The 22,177-nt window shown below is 41.0% G+C and overlaps 1 pseudogene; it reads left to right on the plus strand.

Annotated features, from left to right (window-relative positions):
* LOC126474766 (tRNA-dihydrouridine(20a/20b) synthase [NAD(P)+]-like) overlaps window positions 1-22,177 on the plus strand; it is a 40,491-nt pseudogene that overhangs the window by 11,683 nt on the left and 6,631 nt on the right.

A 22,177-nucleotide genomic window follows, 5' to 3' on the forward strand; every position in this document is an offset into this window, starting at 1 on the left:
CGGAAACAGATCGGAAACGAATTCGGAGATTGTGTTGCTGTTCTGCGCCTTGCTGCAGTTACGAGGCCCCAGGTTGGTCAGCTGAGTTCTCCTTCCTGTTCCGACGTGTACTGAGAAAAACCTTAAGACTGTCTTCGTTTGTCGTTGACCTAGCTGTCACCCTCTTCCGATACTGTCTGCTGTATGGAGACGACTCAACAGTTGTAAAATTACAATCTACAGCCCTCGATTTACATTTGCTACCTCACACTTTTAGGTCACCAATGGCGGGCCTTGTACGTTAACAACCTCTCTTGTATCGAATTGGTAGTAATATCGAAAAGCCCAATACATTAGAGCAACGATACATTAACAAGTCATGCCACTAGTCGAGAAGAATACACTTTTTCTCTTTCTGCAGTGGTACTAAACAGCTGAACTCCAACTAATACATACATCAACTTTCTTGCGTGTGTTCTTTATTTATTTATTGCTTGTTTATTTTGACCAGATTAGAGCTTTAAGCTCTATTTTACATCTGGCCCGGAGCAACACATACCAAAGACATCACAAAACTTTCCCAATGATAATAATAGCGATACTAATGATAATAACTGACACTAAAAGCAATCGCAATAATAATAGTATTAGCAAAGAGCATTTAGAATGACATACATTAGTTTAGCACCCATAATAATATTACCAGAAGTGGCACGTATAAAGGAAGAAAAGAAGATTGAAATGACAGAGACAGTAGCTATTAGGAGAGAACAGAATATAAATAGAGGATTCTGCCGTTGTGGGGGAGTGGGACTGACGAGAATGAGCTGCACAGAGTGTAGGAGAGATGGTTATTGTGATAGAGGTTTGGAAGGAATTTAATTTCACTGATATTTTGAGGAAGATTCTCTGGAAGTCGGGTTTCTGATACAGAAACTGGTTTAGAAAACATGACAGTGCTACATGATGATACAGAGAGAATTTTGCTTTGTCGAGAAAGAGCATCTCTGCTGTGCCGTTCAGATAGTAGAATAAGAAATGAAGACAAGTAATAGGGGTGCAGTGATTGACAAGACGATAGAGCAAATATAGATTACTCGCGTAATAGTCTCTACCCTTATCGACATTTAGCCATGATAATTGTTCGTAGACTGCCGTGATATCGTCGAAAACATGTGCGTCACAAACATCCCTCGCCAGTCCCAGCCTGCGTGAGCTTTCGTACGAACGTCCTTGGAGAATGGCATCACCATAGTCAAGTATCGGGAGTATTAGTGTTTCTACGTGATTCTTTTTATGTTCAAAATGAAATACTTTTTTGTGCGTCTGTAGTGAGTGAAGTGACGCTGACAACTTACAGATTGTAGCTGTTAGTTCAGTCTAAATGATGTTCCTGAACTATCCCCACTGTGCACTGGCGTCACTTAATACACAACCTCGAGTTTCGCATAGCATTGCCTACCGAAATACAGGGTGAAAAGTATTTAAACCGGCAAACGCTGGGAAGTTGTAGGGGACATAAAAACAAATATTTTCCCCTAATGTCATTTTTTCCTATGAGGAGTATTTAAACCGGTGGAGGCCGTATTACGCTCTTCAGTTGTTACAGGCCGTATTACGATCTTCATTTGTTAGAGGGCGTATTACGCTCTTCAGTTGTAGGCAACTGCTGTCCACCAGTGTAGTAGTGCATTGTCTCTGTTTACTAATGGAGCGATACACCTGGAGTGAGTACACTGGTATGGTTGGTGCGTACTACGTAGCGCACCACGACGGACGAGGTGCACAGCGGGTTTATCAACAACAATATCCTAATCGCCGTATCCCGCATCATACGATCTTTGCTGCTGTGTACCAGCGTCTGCGTGAGACCGGGTCATTTAGCAGATTATCTGGACAGGGACGCCGTCGCAAGATAAGAACGCTGCAATTTGAGGAAGCTGTCTTTGCAACATGTGGAGCGGGATCCTTCAATCAGCACTCGTGCAATTGCACGTAACATGGGGACGAATCAGACGAATGTAAGAACAGTCCTTCGAGATCAATTGTTAGGTCCATTTCACTTACAGCGTGTCCACAACCTGGAACCAGTTGATTATCCACCCGGAGCACAGTTTTCGCAGTGGTACCTGGAACAGTGTGAAATGCATCCTACATTTCCATCCTCTGTGTTGTTTACCGATGAAGCAACGTTCTGGCGTGATGGAGTATTCAAGATGCACAATTCGCATGTTTGGAGCGAGGATAATCCACATGCCACAGTTATTAGCGCTCATCAAGTGCGGTTCTTCGTTAATGTGTGGGTCGGTGTTGTTGGGGATTGTTTAATTGGGCCGTATCTGCTACCTAGGCCATTGAATGGCAGGCACTATTACAATTTTCTCGACAGAGCATTTCCAGAATTGCTGGAAGACGTCGCCCTCCCTACAAGACAATCAATGTGGTTCCAACATGACGGGGCGCCGGCACATTTCAGTCTTCGTGTGCATCGATTCCTGGATCGACGGTTCCCAGAAACGTGGATTGGTAGAGGTGGTCCTGTACCATGGCCTACTCGAGCCTTGGTCATAAAAATGGAAAAGTGTTTGTTGGTTTAATTAATCTGCCGGCAGGTAAATCTTTCTCTATCGGTTTAAATAATCCTCATAGGAAAAAATGACATTAGGGAAAAATATTTGTTTTGATGTCCCCTACAACCACCCAGAATTTGTCGGTTTAAATACTTTTCACCCTGTATATGACTTATGAGGAGCTGCTCGATCACTGCCGGCCGGAGTGGCCGAGTGGGTCTAGGCGCTACAGTCTGGAACCGCGCGACCGCTGCGGTCGCAGGTTCGAATCCTGCCTCGGGCATGGGTGTGTGTGATGTCCTTAGGTTAGTTAGGTTTAAATAGTTCTAAGTTCTAGGGGACTGATGACCTCAGCAGTTAAGTCCAATAGTGCTCAGAGCCATTTTTTTGCTCGATCACTGTATTCGTTCTTTTTAACTCCCTACGCACAGCCGCTATGCTAGCTGTTCTGCTGGTAACTCTGTGGAAGACGCGAAAGACTCCTTCGACCGATTTCACGCCTTTTTTTCGGTCACCCTCACCAACGCTCGACGGGCACTGTCCGCCATTACATGAGGCCTGCCCGGTGTTGAATTAGCTGTGTTGTTCATTTGCGTTTCCAGTTCACATCACCAACAATCGAGTTCTGAGGTTGGGGACATTGCTGGAATAGTCCAGCTATCGAGCAGCGAGCAGCTACCACTGGCAGCCATACCTAGATCCAATACCGCGTTTAGTTTAGTTGTGCTTTTGTGAAACACTCCGGTACCCACGCCTAGAGTAGTGCAATATAAGATTCTTCTGGATGTATAATTCTGTCGTATGCTACACGCTACCGACGCTTCGGCTACTACTGTAGGCGCTCTTTATCAGGGCGTCTACATGTGAGTAGTGATTGCTGCATTATATTCACTTTATTTCAAGGGTAATATTAAACATTTTAAGGGGTGATACTACAGACTAACTAGAATAAAGTATTTCCTATAACATTTCTCCAACTTTTATTGTTACAGACATACAGGTGGCGGAGGACGCAGGGTTCATTTCGACTGTTAGTACTTGAGATGCAATAGATCAATTTTGTTTTCGTGAATGCCCATAATGTTTCTGTGTCTGGGGCCTCGATCGACCTAAATCCGTCACTGACTACAACTGTATCTGTCGTCATTTAACTAACGAAAAAGTAAGTTCGTCGCATGTGTACAGGACGTTCAGCCCCTAGTTCACACGTCTTCCATTTGTAAAAGGCCACCAAATCTGCTTCAATGACGACGAGTAGCATCTACGGCATCAGTGCCGTGCCACCTCTGAGCGAAATAAATGTATTGATAAAACTTTTCTACATTATTAAGCAATTCCATGTGTTTCTGTGAGTTGCCGCGAAAACTATAACGGCTCTTCACGTTTCGTGCATCTCCTGTACCATCTGCTACATCGGGCTGCAGTAAAGTGTGCTATGATTTTATCTCCACGTGGTGCTCTAGAATTCATCGTTGACGCGTGTTGCTCATGGAATAAATATGCAAGCACAGCTCTTTGAGTGTTACGAATATAATTTCTAGAACTATAGACAAACGGCGGTAGGCATTGTTTCTGAGGAAGTTTGCCAGTCTGATTTCCATTGTCAGTCGCTACCTTTCAGTCATTTTTGGCCCTGCTATCTATGCTGGGGAATCCATTTTACCAGCACGTCACTCATTGACAAACATGTGTCTTTAATATTTGGTACCTATTTCGTCAAGGATGGAATAAAAAGCCACCCAAGTACTACAATAGATTCCATATTATGTTTATGTATATTGATGTACATGGTGCAGCGCGAAAAATTGCTCTTTTAGAGTTCAAGTCGTGGCGTCACTGTTGGTCGAATAGACAGGAGAGTGAGCGTGGTTTATAGTGACCAACGGGACGTTTGTATCCAATTCTTGTACAATTGCAATAATACAGTGGACACGTGAGGAGCGCTCATTTTGTGTAGAAGTGAATTTCTGGAATTCCCACTCGATCATTAGAATGCAGCGTGCTTTTCGTATGCGATTTGCAGTACTTTCCCGCGGACGTGTTCTTGGACGGCAATCAATTTTGAATTAGGTAAATGCATTCAGAACAACAGGGAATGTGTCATCTATAAGAAGAGGACCTGATAGAAGCGTTACAACACCCCAAAATGTCAGACGAGTTAGTAATCTCCGAAACACTCAGCTGGGAAACACGCACTTGCTCTTGGCATTTCAAGACGTTCTCTCCACCGGATTCTTCATAATGAACTGAATTTTCTCCCGTGTAAAATGTGCGTGGTCTAGCAATTGTCACTACGGAATTATGTAACACGAACATCTTTTGAAGACATGTTTGCAACCATACCCCGTGTCCCACATGTGTTCTTTTCTGAAGAGGCACATTTTCACCTCCTTGGACGTGTAAGCAAACAGAATGTGCGGTACTGGAGCGACACGACGCCCAGGCAAATTCACCATAGACCCCTGCTCTCAATAAATGGTTCAAATGGCTTAAGCACTATGGGACATAACATCTGAGGTCATCAGTCCCCTAGACTTAGAACAACTTAAACCTAACTAACCTAAGGACATCACACACATCCATGCCTGAGAGAGGATTCGAACCTGCGACAGTAGCAGCAGCGCGGCTCTGGACTGTGCTGCAAGAGTTTTTCCAGCCGGCTTTCGAGGTAGTGCTATTATAGGATATTTGATTTCTACAAGATGGTGCCACTGCACACAAAGCGGGCATTACCATGAATTTTTTGAGGCAAACTTTTCCTGGAAGGCTTATCTCTCCGACGGGTGATCTCAACTGGTCCGCACGATCACCGAACTTAGACCCACGCGATTTTTTTTCTTTCAGTTTAACTGAAGTCAACGGTGTATTGCAACCTTCCCAACACCTTGGAACGTCTGCAGATTAATATTGAGGCTGAAATTGCAAGAATACCAGAACATGCTTGAAAGAGCCATGAGAATTTCAGAAAATGCCTGCGGTTTTGTGTGTATTGCGCGGGTACACATTTGCCAGATATGCTGTTTAAACCATGTAATTAGGAACTTCCATTATAGTCCAATATGAGAAAAGTAAAAATCTTTGTTTCTAAGTGTTCATTATTGCTTTATTTCATTCCCAAATCAGCAATATACTGCGCTCCACCCTGTATATATGTGTGGATATATTGTACTGAAGGTGCAATTAATTGTGAAAAGAAAACAATTACTTGAAGTAATTATTACTTGAAGCTACAAGAGATGTCTACTGCTCTACGTTGAAAAAGTTTGTGTCGTCAACAAGCAAAAACTCTCATGCCACTTCAAAGTCTCAGTTACTAGAGAATAGAACTCTTTTGTATGTTCTGGCTCACTGTGGCTCACTAGCTCACTCATGAGTTTGTTCGGTAGTTCACCAAAAAGTTAGCCAGAACATACAAAAGACTTCTACTACAATACACATTTTCAGCTCAAATTCGCTCTTTCTTATAAAAGGTGAATGTAAGAAAATAAATTTAATATATTTTTTATAAAATGTGAATATAAGAAAATAAATGTAATATAATTTTTTTTAAAAGGTGAATGTAAGAAAATAAAAGCCGAACGATTAGTTCACATTAAAAAAATTGGAAACTATTCCATTTAAAGAATATATAAAAATGAAAAAATCATTGTCGTATAGATAAGAAAACCACATTGCTATGCTTTCGATTACCCAATTTCAACTACTAATTAAATTTTATGTCTTTTATTAACAATTTTGCATCTCTACTTCTAACTATGATTTTGCAGGGCTAATAATTTTTTTCCTGTATAAATGGGAGTTGAAAATAAAATGTCCACTACAAACAAAACGAAATATTCTACAAGAGAACATTTTGGAAATAAAGTAAAAAAATCAAAAAGAGATTTGGATTATGGTTACTTACAGAAAATTTAAATAATAATAATAATTTTGTTACAAATGTTGGAAATATTATTTAGAAGAGGAGAAGAAAAATTAAAAGAATTTAAACCGATTATATAACCTTTTTTCGATAATATTATGGTTATTAAAATACCAGATTTTATAGATTGTGATGTAGTAATGAAAAATGGAAAATTTCTTGTAAAAAAGGAAACTTGTGGAAGTTTTAACAGTTTTTTAAGATCTAGGTTTTCTAAATTTAATTTGGCAAGACATGGAGTTAAACCAAAAATTCCATATTTAGCAGATTCCAATACACAAACAATTAAAGTGACTAAACAAATTATTAAAAAAGATTTAAAAATTATAAAACAAAAGTACAAAAATCCTTTTGTTATTCCTTACAAAATAGAATTATCACATGTTAAACTTGATACACGTTTAAAGAATTACCAGAAATTTTAGAATACCTTCAGAAGGAACACTACTATTTATTGGATTTAGACATAACACAAGATTTTGTAGGAATTTTTAACAAAGAAGAAATGATCGAATATTTAACAAATAATTTTAATTTTTAAAAATGAGAGAATACAAAGAAGATTGTAATTTAATAGTTAACAACAATAGTTCTGTAGGAAAAGACTCTTAACTTGGATTAATTCTAATTCTAGAGTAAAAATATACAATAAATTTATTTGCCAATTATTGAGTCCTGGATGTTATAAACAACGTGGTCACCATGGTATAGATTTTTTAAATTGTCTGATAAATGATTAAAGGAAACATTTGCTTTAAATTACTTAAAGAAAATATAATTACAAAACTGTAAGCAACAATTTATAGTTAAATTAATGCAGATTTCCAAAGACAACAAGAATTTGAGCCATTAACAAACTGTTTAGAATTAATAACAGACAACAGCAAATATTTTGAGAAAGCTTTATTGTATTCTGTTCTAATATCTAAGATGGGGGAAAATTAACAGATTTGTTATGAAACAGTTGTTGTCCTACATAAAACAATCGTATGAAATATGTTTATTGTTGTAACAAAAACACAACACAATTAACAGAAAAACAAAGAAAAAGTAAAACATATAATAAAGAAGAAAAAGAAAAATTGGTTAAATTTGCACTTAGTATTAACTTGTTGCCTATTAACTGTATAAAAATTTTCGAAAAGGCAGAGAATATAATTTCTGTAAGCATGTTTGTTTTGAATGAATGAAATCATCATTCATTCAAAACAAACATGCTTCATAAAATATGGAGAAACTTTCTCCATTTCCTGTTCGAGAAATTAAACCAATTAAAACATTATATTTGCAATCTACTGAAAAGAGAGAACAAGAATTAGAAAATTTAAGTGTAGAAGAATGAAAACTAGAATGTTTGGATAAAACACAATCTTTAAAGGAAAAATACAAAAGTACTTTGCAGAAGGAACAAAATATAAGATACACAGAAGAGGAAATAAAATTATTTTAAACAACAATGGATAGATTTTCCTGCAAGTGGAGTTTTTAAAATTTATGGTTTTGTGGTAAGCAATAAAAACAAGTTTGCAAATGTTGGCATTTGGGTGAACAAAATGATATGAAAATCTGTTTATATTTTTAAAGGTCCCAATAAATTTAAATTGTAGAACTTAAGGAAAATAAAAATATTCTTAAAAAAGAAGGATTTATTTCTATTGCATATAGTAATTTACGACAATAATTAGAAATGTTTTACTATCCCAAGGAAGAAACATTTTTGGAAATAAATACACATGGTCTTTCTACTTTTAATGGACATTCATTTCCTAAAATAATTTACTTAAAAACAATAAGGATTTTCGAAGACAAAGACAGTTTCTTGTACACTGAAGAAGATAAAGAAATAATCAAAAATGTAAAAATGGGTCAGATATTAGGAAAAATAAAAGTAGTAAATTGTAAACGATTCGAAAATCTAGCAGAAGGATTAGAACTAATTATTTCCAGCATTAAACTCGAAAATTATTGAGGAAAAGTTAGATAAATTTTAAATTCGAAAATATACCATATTTTTGTTGTTCCAATTATTGGCTTGAGGAAGAAATTAGAAATAACAATACAGATCTAAATTACAACATTAAAATTAAACTAAAAAGAAATCAACATCAAATATGAATAAAGAAAGACTTGTGTTTATTGTTTAATTTTTATGTGTATCATTAAACAAATTTTAATCTTGTAATTTAGATCTATATTGTTATTTCTATTTCTGACTACCCCCTGAAGGAGACCTTAGGATCTCTTAATTCTGTAAATTACAATCTAAACATAAATGAATGATGAAGGCAACTAATCCTACTAAATGATAAATGTTGTTCCTGCTTATATATTTATTGTTGATTAAAAACAAACCTTTATATTACAAAGTTTACGTTTCCTAGTTCTGCACGGTCTAATATCAATAACGTGAAATGACTGACATCATCTACATATCAAACACTAGAAGACACTACTTTCAAAGATGATCTATGGTGGTGTGGAACCTCGGCAGAAATAAACTAACGTGATCATAGCTGTTTAGCTTTTATAGCCCAAATAAGCCGAAGCAATTTGGATGTACTGCGTCTGGGGCGTCAAAGTGATGATTCTCGTACTCATCTGCAACAATGGAAGAACTCCAGCCACAAATAAACTCTTCCAAACACTAGGACAGCAGAAGACGGTCCTCTGACTAATATATAATACTGTCTTCTCCTCTCTGTCTTCTACAGACAAGAAACGTAAACTCCCAGCCACAAGAATGGAGTTCGGATAATCTTAAAACGCAAGTACAGGCAGAGGAAGTGCTCTTAATTACTGAATGCTGCGTACTCATCGACGACTTCCAACCCGAAGGTGAAGTCCAGAATCGTATAGGTTCACAGCAGTACAATGCCTGACTGTTCTAACTATAAACTCTACTGAGAGCAAAGACAGCAAGTCCGTCTGTACCAGCAAAGCTGATATCGAGCGACCGTCACACACGGGCGCTCACAACGGAAGACCTCGTTCCTCCACCTCTGGCATCCCAGCAAGGCTCAGGTCCCCAACAACGTAATTCCGTAAACGAATCATATTCCCGAAACCACGGAACATTCTCCCTCTCTACAGATTCTTCTGAACGCCGACCAGCCATATTTTAGTCTTTTGTCGTCCAGTGCGGAAAGTTTGCGAGGGAAAACCTATACTCGTACAGTGGTACACTACTGAGTAAAAATCCTTGGAAATACACTACTGGAAATGGAAAAAAGAACACATTGACACCGGTGTGTCAGACCCACCATACTTGCTCCGGACACTGCGAGAGGGCTGTACAAGCAATGATCACACGCACGGCACAGCGGACATACCAGGAACCGCGGTGTTGGCCGTCGAATGGCGCTAGCTACGCAGCATTTGTGCACCGCCGCCGTCAGTGTCAGCCAGTTTGCCGTGGCATACGGAGCTCCATCGCAGTCTTTAACACTGGTAGCATGCCGCGACAGCGTGGACGTGACCCGTATGTGCAGTTGACGGACTTTGAGCGAGGGCGTATAGTGGGCATGCGGGAGGCCGGGTGGACGTACCGCCGAATTGCTCAACACGTGGGGCGTGAGGTCTCCACAGTACATCGATGTTGTCGCCAGTGGTCGGCGGAAGGTGCACGTGCCCGTCGACCTGGGACCGGACCGCAGCGACGCACGGATGCACGCCAAGACCGTAGGATCCTACGCAGTGCCGTAGGGGACCGCACCGCCACTTCCCAGCAAATTAGGGACACTGTTGCTCCTGGGGTATCGGCGAGGACCATTCGCAACCGTCTCCATGATGCTGGGCTACGGTCCCGCACACCGTTAGGCCGTCTTCCGCTCACGCCCCAACATCGTGCAGCCCGCCTCCAGTGGTGTCGCGACAGGCGTGAATGGAGGGACGAATGGAGACGTGTCGTCTTCAGCGATGAGAGTCGCTTCTGCCTTGGTGCCAATGATGGTCGTATGCGTGTTTGGCGCCGTGCAGGTGAGCGCCATAATCAGGACTGCATACGACCGAGGCACACAGGGCCAACACCCTGCATCATGGTGTGGGGAGCGATCTCCTACACTGGCCGTTCAGCACTGGTGATCGTCGAGGGGACACTGAATAGTGCACGGTACATCCAAACCGTCATCGAACCCATCGTTCTACCATTCCTAGACCGGCAAGGGAACTTGCTGTTCCAACAGGACAATGCACGTCCGCATGTATCCCGTGCCACCCAACGTGCTCTAGAAGGTGTAAGTCAACTGCCCTGGCCAGCAAGATCTCCGGATCTGTCCCCCATTGAGCATGTTTGGGACTGGATGAAGCGTCGTCTCACGCGGTCTGCACGTCCAGCACGAACGCTGGTCCAACTGAGGCGCCAGGTGGAAATGGCATGGCAAGCCGTTCCACAGGACTACATCCAGCATCTCTACGATCGTCTCCATGGGAGAATAGCAGCCTGCATTGCTGCGAAAGGTGGATATACACTGTACTAGTGCCGACATTGTGCATGCTCTGTTGCCTGTGTCTATGTGCCTGCGGTTCTGTCAGTGTGATCATGTGATGTATCTGACCCCAGGAATGTGTCAATAAAGTTTCCCCTACCTCGGACAATGAATTCACGGTGTTCTTATTTCAATTTCCAGGAGTGTAATCAAGCCTATGTGGTTTCCGAGGTGCCGCTTCTCCGTTCCTCTCACCTGCGTCCAAGATTTTCAGCGTTCGCAAGTATTATCCGGTTATGCTTCCGGCCCCTACTTCAATAGCGGCCAATAGCTGTCGGTTGCCCCTGCATTGTGTCTTCGCGCTCAGGTGTCCAGACTGTACGCCTTGGCACTTCCTGTGTGGAGCTGAACCACGACACCTGTGTGGGCCTTCCACCCAAGGCTTGAGTTCCGCCTGCCGTTCCATTTCCACTGTCATTCCCACCTCCAATAGTATAGCTAATCATTCATTACGCTGTTCTAATAATAAAGACACTCCATCACCTTTCATGCAATAAGCATTAACAATTATACAAGGCGTACGTGACAATATCATCTCCTTTACATATTGATATATAGTGTTTGTAGATCATGGCAAAGTATGTGGATGGGTGCTTGTAAGGTGCGAAATCATAGGCACCTTACACTATTACTACAGAAGTAGTTAGCACATACGCAATGCTGCGCTTTTCATTTACAATTATGATACTTTTCTGCCAAGAAGCGACAGAAGATTCAGTTAAGGTAAATTTGTTCTCATAATTCTTCTGTCTAGTACTTCTAGATTCTTTAATTTATAATTCTGTGCCAGGTCTTCAGTTGCAAAGAGGAAATCTGGTTTTAGCTCCATGTTGTAACGCATTAGCGTTGCATTTCTTGATAAGAAGTTCCTTTGTAAATATTTTTGCTTTTCATTATAATTTTTCTATCTTGTGCATCTTTTTATGTATTACAGATGTTTCTAACTCATTTTCTTGAATTATAGATCCTGCATAACTGAACTTTTCATTATTTTCTGTTTTTATCTTAGCGATAAATTTGGTTTTCTCTGGAGAGAAAAGACCGTTCATAATTCCTTATCGCAAAGAGTAGCGTGAGCTCTTCATGTTTGGACACATTGTAGCGCCAAGATTTTTCCGTTGAATACCAGGTCAGCTTGTTGTTGGCAGAGGGGATGACTATTGGGAATGATTGGGCTTCCTAATTCAGCTTGAAACCATTACCAGCAACACGAAAACCTTGGTCAGAGCCAAGGACTTGGAATTAATTCTATTTCAGCAAGTCTCTTGTGGGGGGCCATCTTCGCTGCAGTTGTTTATAAACTGCAGTAGTTCACAAGCAAAACTCCTTTTGTATTCTACACATCACTTTTTGTTTTATTCTGCAACCAGATGTGTTTCAGCTGCAATATTATCTGATTCTGTCGTTGTTGCACACTGGTTACAAATTTAAAACATTTCGGATAAGTTCTTTGTTAATTAAACAGGAAGGTACTTATACAGATCAGCGTCTAATTCGTTATTTGAAAACCAAGCAGATTTCCCTCATGTGGAAGACAGACTGAAAGCCTTCACTTCCTCCTGGACTCAGTGAGTTTTCTTAATATTACATTATATGCGCCAATTTCTGTGTCTAGAGTAGGGTTTCCCAAGCTATGTTCCGCAGAACACACATGTTGCACAGGCAGTGAGTAAGTGCCCCGCAAAAATTATTAATATCACGGCGTCTTTCCGACGTTTCGAAGATATTAATTATTTTTTAATTTTTTATTGTGATTTATATGTAGTTAATTACGATTTAAAATTTAAGTAATCACTGGACAAAACAAGTGTTTCTCATTTTTTAAAATTTTTTATTGACCTTCAAAATAAACAAGGTGCTCCATCAAAGTACAAGGATCTCAACGTGTTCCATCAGAGAAATGTTTGGGAACCCCTGGTCTAGAGTGTAATTTATTTATGTAAGTATTGCCAATTGGCCCTCTTTTTGCTTTCATTTTCTCTTTTTCTTTGTATGTCTATTGATATAATTTTGCGTGTGTGTGTGTGTGTGTGTGTGTGTGTGTGTGTGCGTGTGTGTGTGTGTCTGTGTGTGTCTACACATATTATTTAATTATATACTTAGAAGAGGAATGGTATTTGTGATCATCGATAGGAAGAACTGTTTATCACACTAACTGATGATATTAGAGAAACATCTCAGTAGATGATCACAAACCCCCATTCCCCTCATTCCCCTCCTAAAATTGTATTGACACACACAAACACCCACACACAGTCAAAATTATAATAAATACAGGTGTAGTCAAAGGAAAAGACAAATGAAAGCAACAAGCAAGAAGCGCGGAAGGGTTCGTAACACTTCGAAAAAGAAATGACAGTCTAGACATAGAGAATAGCAGTGAAAGTGTCATTTTACGAAAACACAGTGAGTACACGAAAAATTGTAGGCTTTCAACCGATTTTTTACATGTTGTAAAGCTGCTTGGTTCTCAAATAACGACATAACTCTGATCTGTAAGTGCCTTTCCATTTTATTATAAAAAGTTGCAAGAAATGTTTTAAATCGATAACAAATATGTTACGACGAACAATATCATGTTGCATTGCAGGACAGGAGCTGAAGAAGCCATGTTAAAAAGGCGAAACACTTCTAGGGACATAAATAAAATAAAAAATATGTGTGCAGCATCCAAAAGGTGTTTTGCTTGTAAAGTGCTGCAATTTAATTTAGCCTTATTTCTGGGAAAATGCGTCTCATTCAAAAATTACAGAAGTAGTGTTTGTTTGTGTAACAGTTTGTGTATGTAATTTAACCCTACTAGAAACTTAATCTCACGATAGTGGAATAGAAAATCTGAGTTTGCACGAAATGTTATGTGAAATAACTGGCTTGGTCTTATTTTCCCGACCGTGTCAACTTAGAATATCTCAAGTGCGCCAATATTGTTCGCAACAGCAAATGGGGCTTCGTAAAATTAAAAAGCAAGCAGGTCCTGAATAATTACTACAAATCGTAGCGATCTCAGTGAGATAGTCGTAATGGTGGCTAATCAGACATCGGCCAACCTGGTTATTCGCCCTCGTACAATTAGACTCACCGGCACTTCCGCTGTAATACCTCTCGATAACATATCAAGGATATTAGTGGTACAAAAGAAAAGAATATGACACAGTGTTTGAACAAAAATGAGTGATTATTCTCACTTGAAGAAACTTACATTGATACATGGGTCTTAACAGATCCCGGCTAGAAGTAGGAAAGGTGACAAGGGAAGTACGTCACATAAAAAACGGATATTGTTTTACAACGACAACTTATTTCTAAAATGATTACTACAGACTTTGCGCATTATCACTGCATGGTTTTACATACAGGGTGAATATTAATAGAACCGAAAACTGCTAGGACGGATTCCTGACTGGAAATGGACGATATGCGTGCAAAGACAACAAATCGTCCCAGAAATCAGTAACGAGTTGCGTCGCATACACGTCAGAACAGATGTTAAAAGTGGTGTTCATGGGGTTTAAGGTGGTAGGGATAGTAGCGGTTGTCATCTAGGATATACCGGGTGATCAAGAAGTCAGTATAAATTTGAAAACTTAATAAACCACGGAATAATGTAGATAGACACGTAAAAATTGACACACATGCTTGGAATGACATCGGGTTTTATTAGAACCAAAAAAAAAAAAAGAAGTTCACAAAATGTCCGACAGATGGCGCTGAACAGCGAAACGTCAGTGACTGCGCATGACAGTCGTGATACAAAATCGCATCATCCCCAGCCTGGCTGATAAGCATCTGCTGGAACGTACCATGTTTATGCAGGATGGCGCTCCACCCCATATTGTTAGACGCGTGAAAGATCTCTTGCGCGCGTCGTTTGGTGATGATCGTGTGCTCAGCCGCCACTTTCGTCATGCTTGGCCTCCCAGGTCCCCAGACCTCAGTCCGTGCGATTATTGGCTTTGGGGTTACCTGAAGTCGCAAGTGTATCGTGATCGACCGACATCTCTAGGGATGCTGAAAGACAACATCCGACGCCAATGCCTCACCATAACTCCGGACGTGCTTTACAGTGCTGTTCACAATGTTATTCCTCGACAACAGCTATTGTTGAGGAACCATGGTGGACATATTGAGCATTTCCTGTAAATAACATTGCTTTGTCTTACTTTTTTATGCTAATTATTGCTATTTTGATCAGATGAAGCGCCATCTGTCGGACATTTTTTGAACGTTTGTATTTTTTTGGTTCTAATAAAACCCCATGTTATTCCAAGCATGTGTGCCAATTTGTACCTCTATATCTACATTATTCCTTGAGTTATTCAGTTTTCAAATTTATAACGACTTTTTGATCATCCGGTACATAATCGTACTTTGGCTTACACCATGGCTGGAGCTGGTTCGTCTCAAAATTCTGCATAAATCGGTCCTTCAAATCTGGTGTACGTACAGTCCGCCGCCTACCTGCAAGTTCGTGTCTGAAAGGATCCATGATCACACAAATGCTCAAGAAGAACTGAAATTTTTGTGTGATGAGGTTGGTCTCTGTGAGGGAACATGTTTTGGTAATGAAGTGCTGCCACTCCGCCGTTTCTATCTGTTGGCCGTACACAAACACAATCTCGGCTTGTTCCCGACATGAATATTGGACCACTCTGCAGCTTACAGTACGCTGCGTCAGTCACACAGCGTGCAACATACAGCGAACACATGGCAACTGGTCAGAGGAATCGTCATTGGTCAGCGCCTTCTAGCGCGTCAACGACGCTCTGCGGGCAGTGCGGCACTATGTTTTGAAATTTCTTCCAACTGTTGCATCCTTGAGCCCCCGGTTCGCGATGTACGTCTAGCGGTTACAGAGGTCAAGGATAACACTTTATTAATTATAGTACAAAGTAATATCTCCAGTTACAGTTACATTTTCAGCTAGTACACCAAGTCCTTTCATCCATACATGAATTTTTTCATCATTACTAACTTTTCCACAGGAACGGGTACACAGTGTAAATGGCATATTCATAATTCACAGGGTCTTTATGCCTCCCTTTCCAGCCAGTAATCCGTTCCTGCAGTTGGTCGGTTTTGTTAATGTTCACCCAGCGATGTGTCTTTTCTTCATCACAAATAACACAATTATATTATTAGATTTATCCATGTTATATGGATATTGTTTGAGGTCTGCGAGTGTATTATAACATTATGTGCAATAATTTTATACTGCTGCAGTCACTTTTTACTAATATTTTATTAGCACAATGCATTTCGGCAGCATGCTGCCGTCATCAGTGGCATTAAACAGTTACTTATACATCATTTGATCAGCAAAATAGCAAACATTCTCAGACCACACGACATTAACATTGCCTTTACAACACCTGACAAACAGCAACACACACTAAGACACAATATACACACGCAGACTGATAAACACTCACAATCAGGCATCTATAAAATAGTACGTAATACCTGCAGGTCCCTTTACATAGGCCAAACTGGGAAAGACTTTCAAACAAGATATAATGAACACATAAATGATTACCACACTAACAATTGCACTGGATCAGCAATAGCCACCCACATAAAAGACACAGGCCACCCATAATCATCATCTTCATATATTACATAAAATGGATAAGGGACAGCCGCGCGGGATTAGTCGAGCTGTCTCAGGCGCTGAAATCATGAACTGTGCGGCTGATCCCAGCGGAGGTTCGAGTCCTCCCTCGGGTATGGGTGTGTGCGTTTGTCCTTAGGATAATTTAGGTTAAGTAGTGTGTAAGCTTAGTGACTTATGACCTCAGCAGTTAAGTCCCATAAGATTTCACACATATTTGAACATTTGATAAGGGACACCAAATCGACTTATAAGAAGAACTGAAAATCTTCATTCATGCCACGGCACATGGAGATGAATTATTAAATGATAAGCTTGAAAGTAATAATGTTAATTTCCTCAAAAACTTCTCCAACATTAAATGTTTATTTCATTGACAGAATAGTTTTTATTAAGTATCCATGTAACATTCTCGATATTGCCAATACATCTAGCTAAATATTTTCATCTTCACCAGAGGTATATATTACTGACTTGAAATTGTAAGTAGGTTAGCTTAGATTTTACGACTCTTTTGAAAGTTGTACACATTCTTTGAAATTATAGGTAGTTTATCTCAGAATTTAAACACTCTTTGGAATGTTGTAAACAGACGTTTGTGGAAAAAAATGGTTCAAATGGCTCTGAGCACTATGGTACTTAACTGCTGAGATCATCAGTCCCCTAGAACTTAGAACTACTTAAACCTAACTAACCTAAGGACATCACACACATCCATGCCCAAGGCAAGATTCGAACCTGCCACCGCAGCGGTCGCGTGGTTCCAAACTGTAGCGCCTAGAACCTCTCGGCCACCCCAAGTTTGTGGAAATGCTAAGTTGTGATTTACCTGTTGTTGTGCTCTGTGTGCCAGAATACGTAATCGCCAACATAAATGTAAGTAAACGTATTAATATATATTACCTAATCATGACAATCACATAATATAAACATTGTAACAGATTCATCCTTCCACACAGGTCTATTTTTCGATTCTTAACCCCACTGGAACACACAGGTAATGTACATAAACTGTCAGCTAATGTATAAGTGACTGTATAATGCACCCGATGATGGCAGCGTGCTGCCGAAATGCATTGCGCTAAAAAAATATTAGTAAAAAGTGACTGCAGCAGTATAACATTATTCCACATACATTTATGGTCAGCTTGTTAAGCATGCTCCAAGCCACCATTGTACTGATACACAAAGAGCACACAAGTTACCATCAGGTTATTTTAGTAACAGATGAATACCGATTACAGCAGTATGAGATTATTCCACACATCACATTTAAGGTGAGATTGCTAGACATGCTCCAAACCACCATTGTATTGATACACAAAGAGCACACAGATTGCCATTAGATTGTTTAACTAGAAGTATAAAATTATTCCACACATCATACCGATGGTTCGGTTATTAGATATGCTCCAAACCTCCAAGGTATTGATACACACCCAAAGATCAAACAAGTTACCAAGAGGTTGTATTAGTATACCGATTATGTTCTTCGCACATCCAGTCCAACTGTGACAGAGGCTGATATGAAGTGCGCCCGAACAAATCTGGCTGCGAGTACTGTCGCGGTATGGAAATTGCGCTCGAGAGAGCGGTGGTGCGGTGGAGACGGGCAGACCGCTTACCCTCTGCCCTGTCCCAGAACCGTTGGCGCTCGTTTGCGAGAGGGCGCAGGGTTCGCGAACACGACGGCGACCCCGGCAGCGCAACAAAAGCCGACAACGGCGCCGCTTTTTGTTCTCCGGCCGCCTGTAATTACCCATCAAAATTAAAGGTAATAACGCACTCGGGGAAAGGTAAAAACCACAGGTCTCCCGAGCCCCCCGCCCTACCCTGCCCCTCCCGGCGCCCTCACGCAGTTAACAATTACGTCAGCAACACAAGTGTGGCGCCCGCTCCGCTAAGTATCGGAGCTTTAATTATAATGTAATCACGGCGGCCGGTCGTCTGGCTGGCTGCTCCGTGAGAAAGCACCCGGCGCCACAGCCGCGGCCACCGCCGTAATCAGCCTCGTTTGTCTGCGCCCGCAAGTCGCGCCCGGCCGATGTCTCCACAGCCTCGCCTCGCCCGACATAATCCGCTTTCACTTCTTCGTCTCGTCTGCCCCGATACTCACCTTCTACACTACTGGCCATTAAAATTGCTACACCAAGAAGAAATGCAGATGATAAACGGGTTTTTATTGGAGAAATATATTATACTAAAACTGGCATGTGATTACATTTTCACGCAATTTGGATGCATAGATCCTGAGAAATCAGTACCCAGAACAACCACCTCTGGCCGTAATAACGGCCTTGATACGCCGGGGCATTGAGTCAAACAGAGTTTGGATGGCATGTATAGGTACAGCTGCCCATGCAGCTTCAACACGATACCACAGTTCATCAAGAGTAGTGACTGGCATATTGTGACGAGCCAATTGCTCGGCCACCATTGACCAGACGTTTTCAATTGGTGAGAGATCTGGAGAATGTGCTGGCCAGAGCAGTAGTCGAACATTTTCTGTATCCAGAAAGGCCCGTACAGGACCTGCAACCTGCGGTCGTGCATTATCCTGCTGAAATGTAGGATTTCGCAGGAATCGAATGAAGGGTAGAGCCACGGGTCGTAACAGATCTGAAATGTAACGTCCATTGTTCAAAGTGCCGTCAATGCGAACAAGAGGTGACCGAGACGTGTAACCAATGGCACCCCACACCATCACGCCGGTGATACGCCAGTATGGCGATGACGAGTACACGCTTCCAATGTGCGTTCACCGCGATGTCGCCAAACACGGATGCAACCATCATGATGCTGTAAACAGAACCTGGATTCATCCGAAAAAATGTCGTTTTGCCATTCGTGCACCCAGGTTCGTCGTTGAGTACACCATCGCAGGTGCTCCTGTCTGTGATGCAGCTTCAAGGGTAACCGCAGCCATGGTCTCCTATCTGATAGTCCATGCTGCTGCAAACGTCGTCGAACTGTTCGTGCAAATGGTTGTTGTCTTGCAAACGTCCCCATCTGTTGACTCAGGGATCGAGACGTGGCTGCACGATCCGTTACAGCCATGCGGATAAGATGCCTGTCATCTGGAGTGCTAGTGATACGAGGCCGTTGGGATCCAGCACGGCGTTCCGTATTACCCTCCTGAGCCCACCGATTCCATATTCTGCTAACAGTCATTGGATCTCGACCAACGCGAGCAACAATGTCGCGATACGATAAACCGCAATCGCGATACGCTACAATCCGACCTTTTTCAAAGTGGGAAACGTGATGGTACGCATTTCTCCTCCTTACACGAGGCATCACAACAACGTTTCACCAGGCAACGCCGGTCAACTGCTGTTTGTGTACGAGAAATCGGTTGGAAACTTTCCTCGTGTCGGCACGTTGTAAGTGTCGCCACCGGCGCCAATCTTGTGTGAATGCTCTGAAAAGCTAATTGTTTGCATGTCACAGCGTCTTCTTCCTGTCGGTTACATTTCGCGTCTGTAGCACGTCATCTTCGATGTGTAGCAATTTTAATGGCCAGTACTATATAAAATGTTTCATGACGACCGATAAATATTCCAGCAGGCAGTTTATGGCCAATTTCAGAAAATACTTGTGAAGAATTCCATCAGAGCATTAAGGGGCCTGGTTCGCGAACACAATGGGAAATCTTGAAAAATTTGTCAGTTTTCTGAATAGCGTAGCACAAAGAATAAGAGTAGTAAGCTCGTGTAATGCTTACCATATTGTAACAGATCTTTTGGGAACAATTTGATACATGAACCATATCGTTTGGTCTCAAACTTTTTTCTGAGTTGTATTTTGTGCTGCAAGTGAAATAAAACTGTGTTATCATAAATCGACACCAACCTCAGGGGCGTCTCACAGGTAGCAACGGAAACGCACAGTTCCGACGCCGATAGCTGCCGCGCCAGGTACCCGGCGGATCCAACGACGCGCACCCGGCCCGCCACGGCTTCAGCAGTTCCGACTAAAAAGAGCGCCCTCTGCTGGGATGGCCGGCGTCGCGGTCGCAGTCTTTGACAGTCTTCACTCCTAGTTAGCCTTCGACAGCTCGCTGAAGTATTAGTAGCGGGAGCCTCACACTGCACGACGCTCTTTAGTTTGTTTCTTATAATAGCTGGACTTTACTGCTCTTTGTTCTTTTGTAAAGTTTCTTCACAGCGTTTGGAGAAAGGTACAAGCTAAGTAACGCTTTTGTTTACTCTATTTACAAGTTCGGTAATCATTTCTGCTCCTGCCCAGCTTCCCTACGAAGCAGTACACAACAAAAGTATGTTAACTATTTATGTACAGCATAGATACACATATCTCGAAATAAAAGCAAAGTAAAAGCTTGATTTTGTTTTGTAAGTTTTCCGTTGTTATGTTCAAAGCAGATTTTCAAAAAGATGTTGCTTTTATAAATTACGGTTCAAAAACTTTCTAATAACGGTTATCAAAAGATTATATAATTAACTCATAGTTTTTCTTTAATAAGGCCTTTAATTTTCAAATGTAGGTAGTAAGAATAGTCTCCTTTTCAGTAAAGTATGTTTTCCGATAGTATACAGATTTTCAACCCTTGATCTTTAATAGTTTTTAACCATTGTGTACCAGGACATAAAAAAGTGAACTACTGGTAAATTCAAGGTAAAGATAAAGCTTGTTTCTCTAACGACTCTTCATAACAAACATTTTTGATTACTTACCGATGATATAAAACGTCTGACAGAGAACGAAATAAAATTTGGACAAACTGAGAATGTTTCTTCTTGGTAACATCTGTTCCGTAGTAGAACTGCTATTACTGTAATCTTTAAAGAGGGGTGGGTAGTAATTATTAACTCACATGCGTACATTATTTTGCAAAAAAAAAAAAAAAAAAATATTACAGAAATGAAAAAGTTAGAAATATTCGCGATGTAACCATATGTACAAATTAAACTGCAATGAGAATGTAAAATGACTTGTTCCACATTGTTACAATCTACCTTGCAAAACGATTCTCGGAACGTGAAAGTAACTAACTAACTGACTAACTAACACGGAGGCTTATCAGCAATCATTCTTTCTGCGACGGAAACAAGAAAAGAGGGAGGATACAGTGGTACACAAAGTACCCCCGCCACAAACCGTAAGGTGGCTTGTGGAGTATGGATATAGATGTAGATGTAGGGTGTTTATAATCTGCATACTGGCAGGTTCAAACCGTGGTGCGACCTCTACCAGGAGAACTTCAGTGGAAAATATTGTTGTCGTTGTGGTCTTCAGTCCAAACACTGATTTAATAGAGCTCTCCACACAAGTCTGCCTTGTGCAGAAATCTTCATCTGCCAGTAACTATTGCAACCCTGATCCATTTTAACCTGCTTACTGCACTCATTCCTTGATCCTCCTCTACAATTTTTAATCTCCCCCCCCCCCCCCCATCCACACATACCAACACATTTCCTCTCCACTACCACACTGACGACGTCCTGATGCCTTAAGACATGCCCTATCAACAAAACCCCTCTCTTTGTCTGATTATGCCATAAGTTTCTTTCTTCCTCAGTACGAATCATTACTTCTTAGATACCTGGTCTACCCATCGAATCTTCAGGACTCCTCTGTAGTACCACATTTCAAA

The sequence above is a fragment of the Schistocerca serialis genome, chromosome 4, assembly GCF_023864345.2.
Source record: "Schistocerca serialis cubense isolate TAMUIC-IGC-003099 chromosome 4, iqSchSeri2.2, whole genome shotgun sequence".
Classification (NCBI taxonomy): domain Eukaryota; kingdom Metazoa; phylum Arthropoda; class Insecta; order Orthoptera; family Acrididae; genus Schistocerca; species Schistocerca serialis.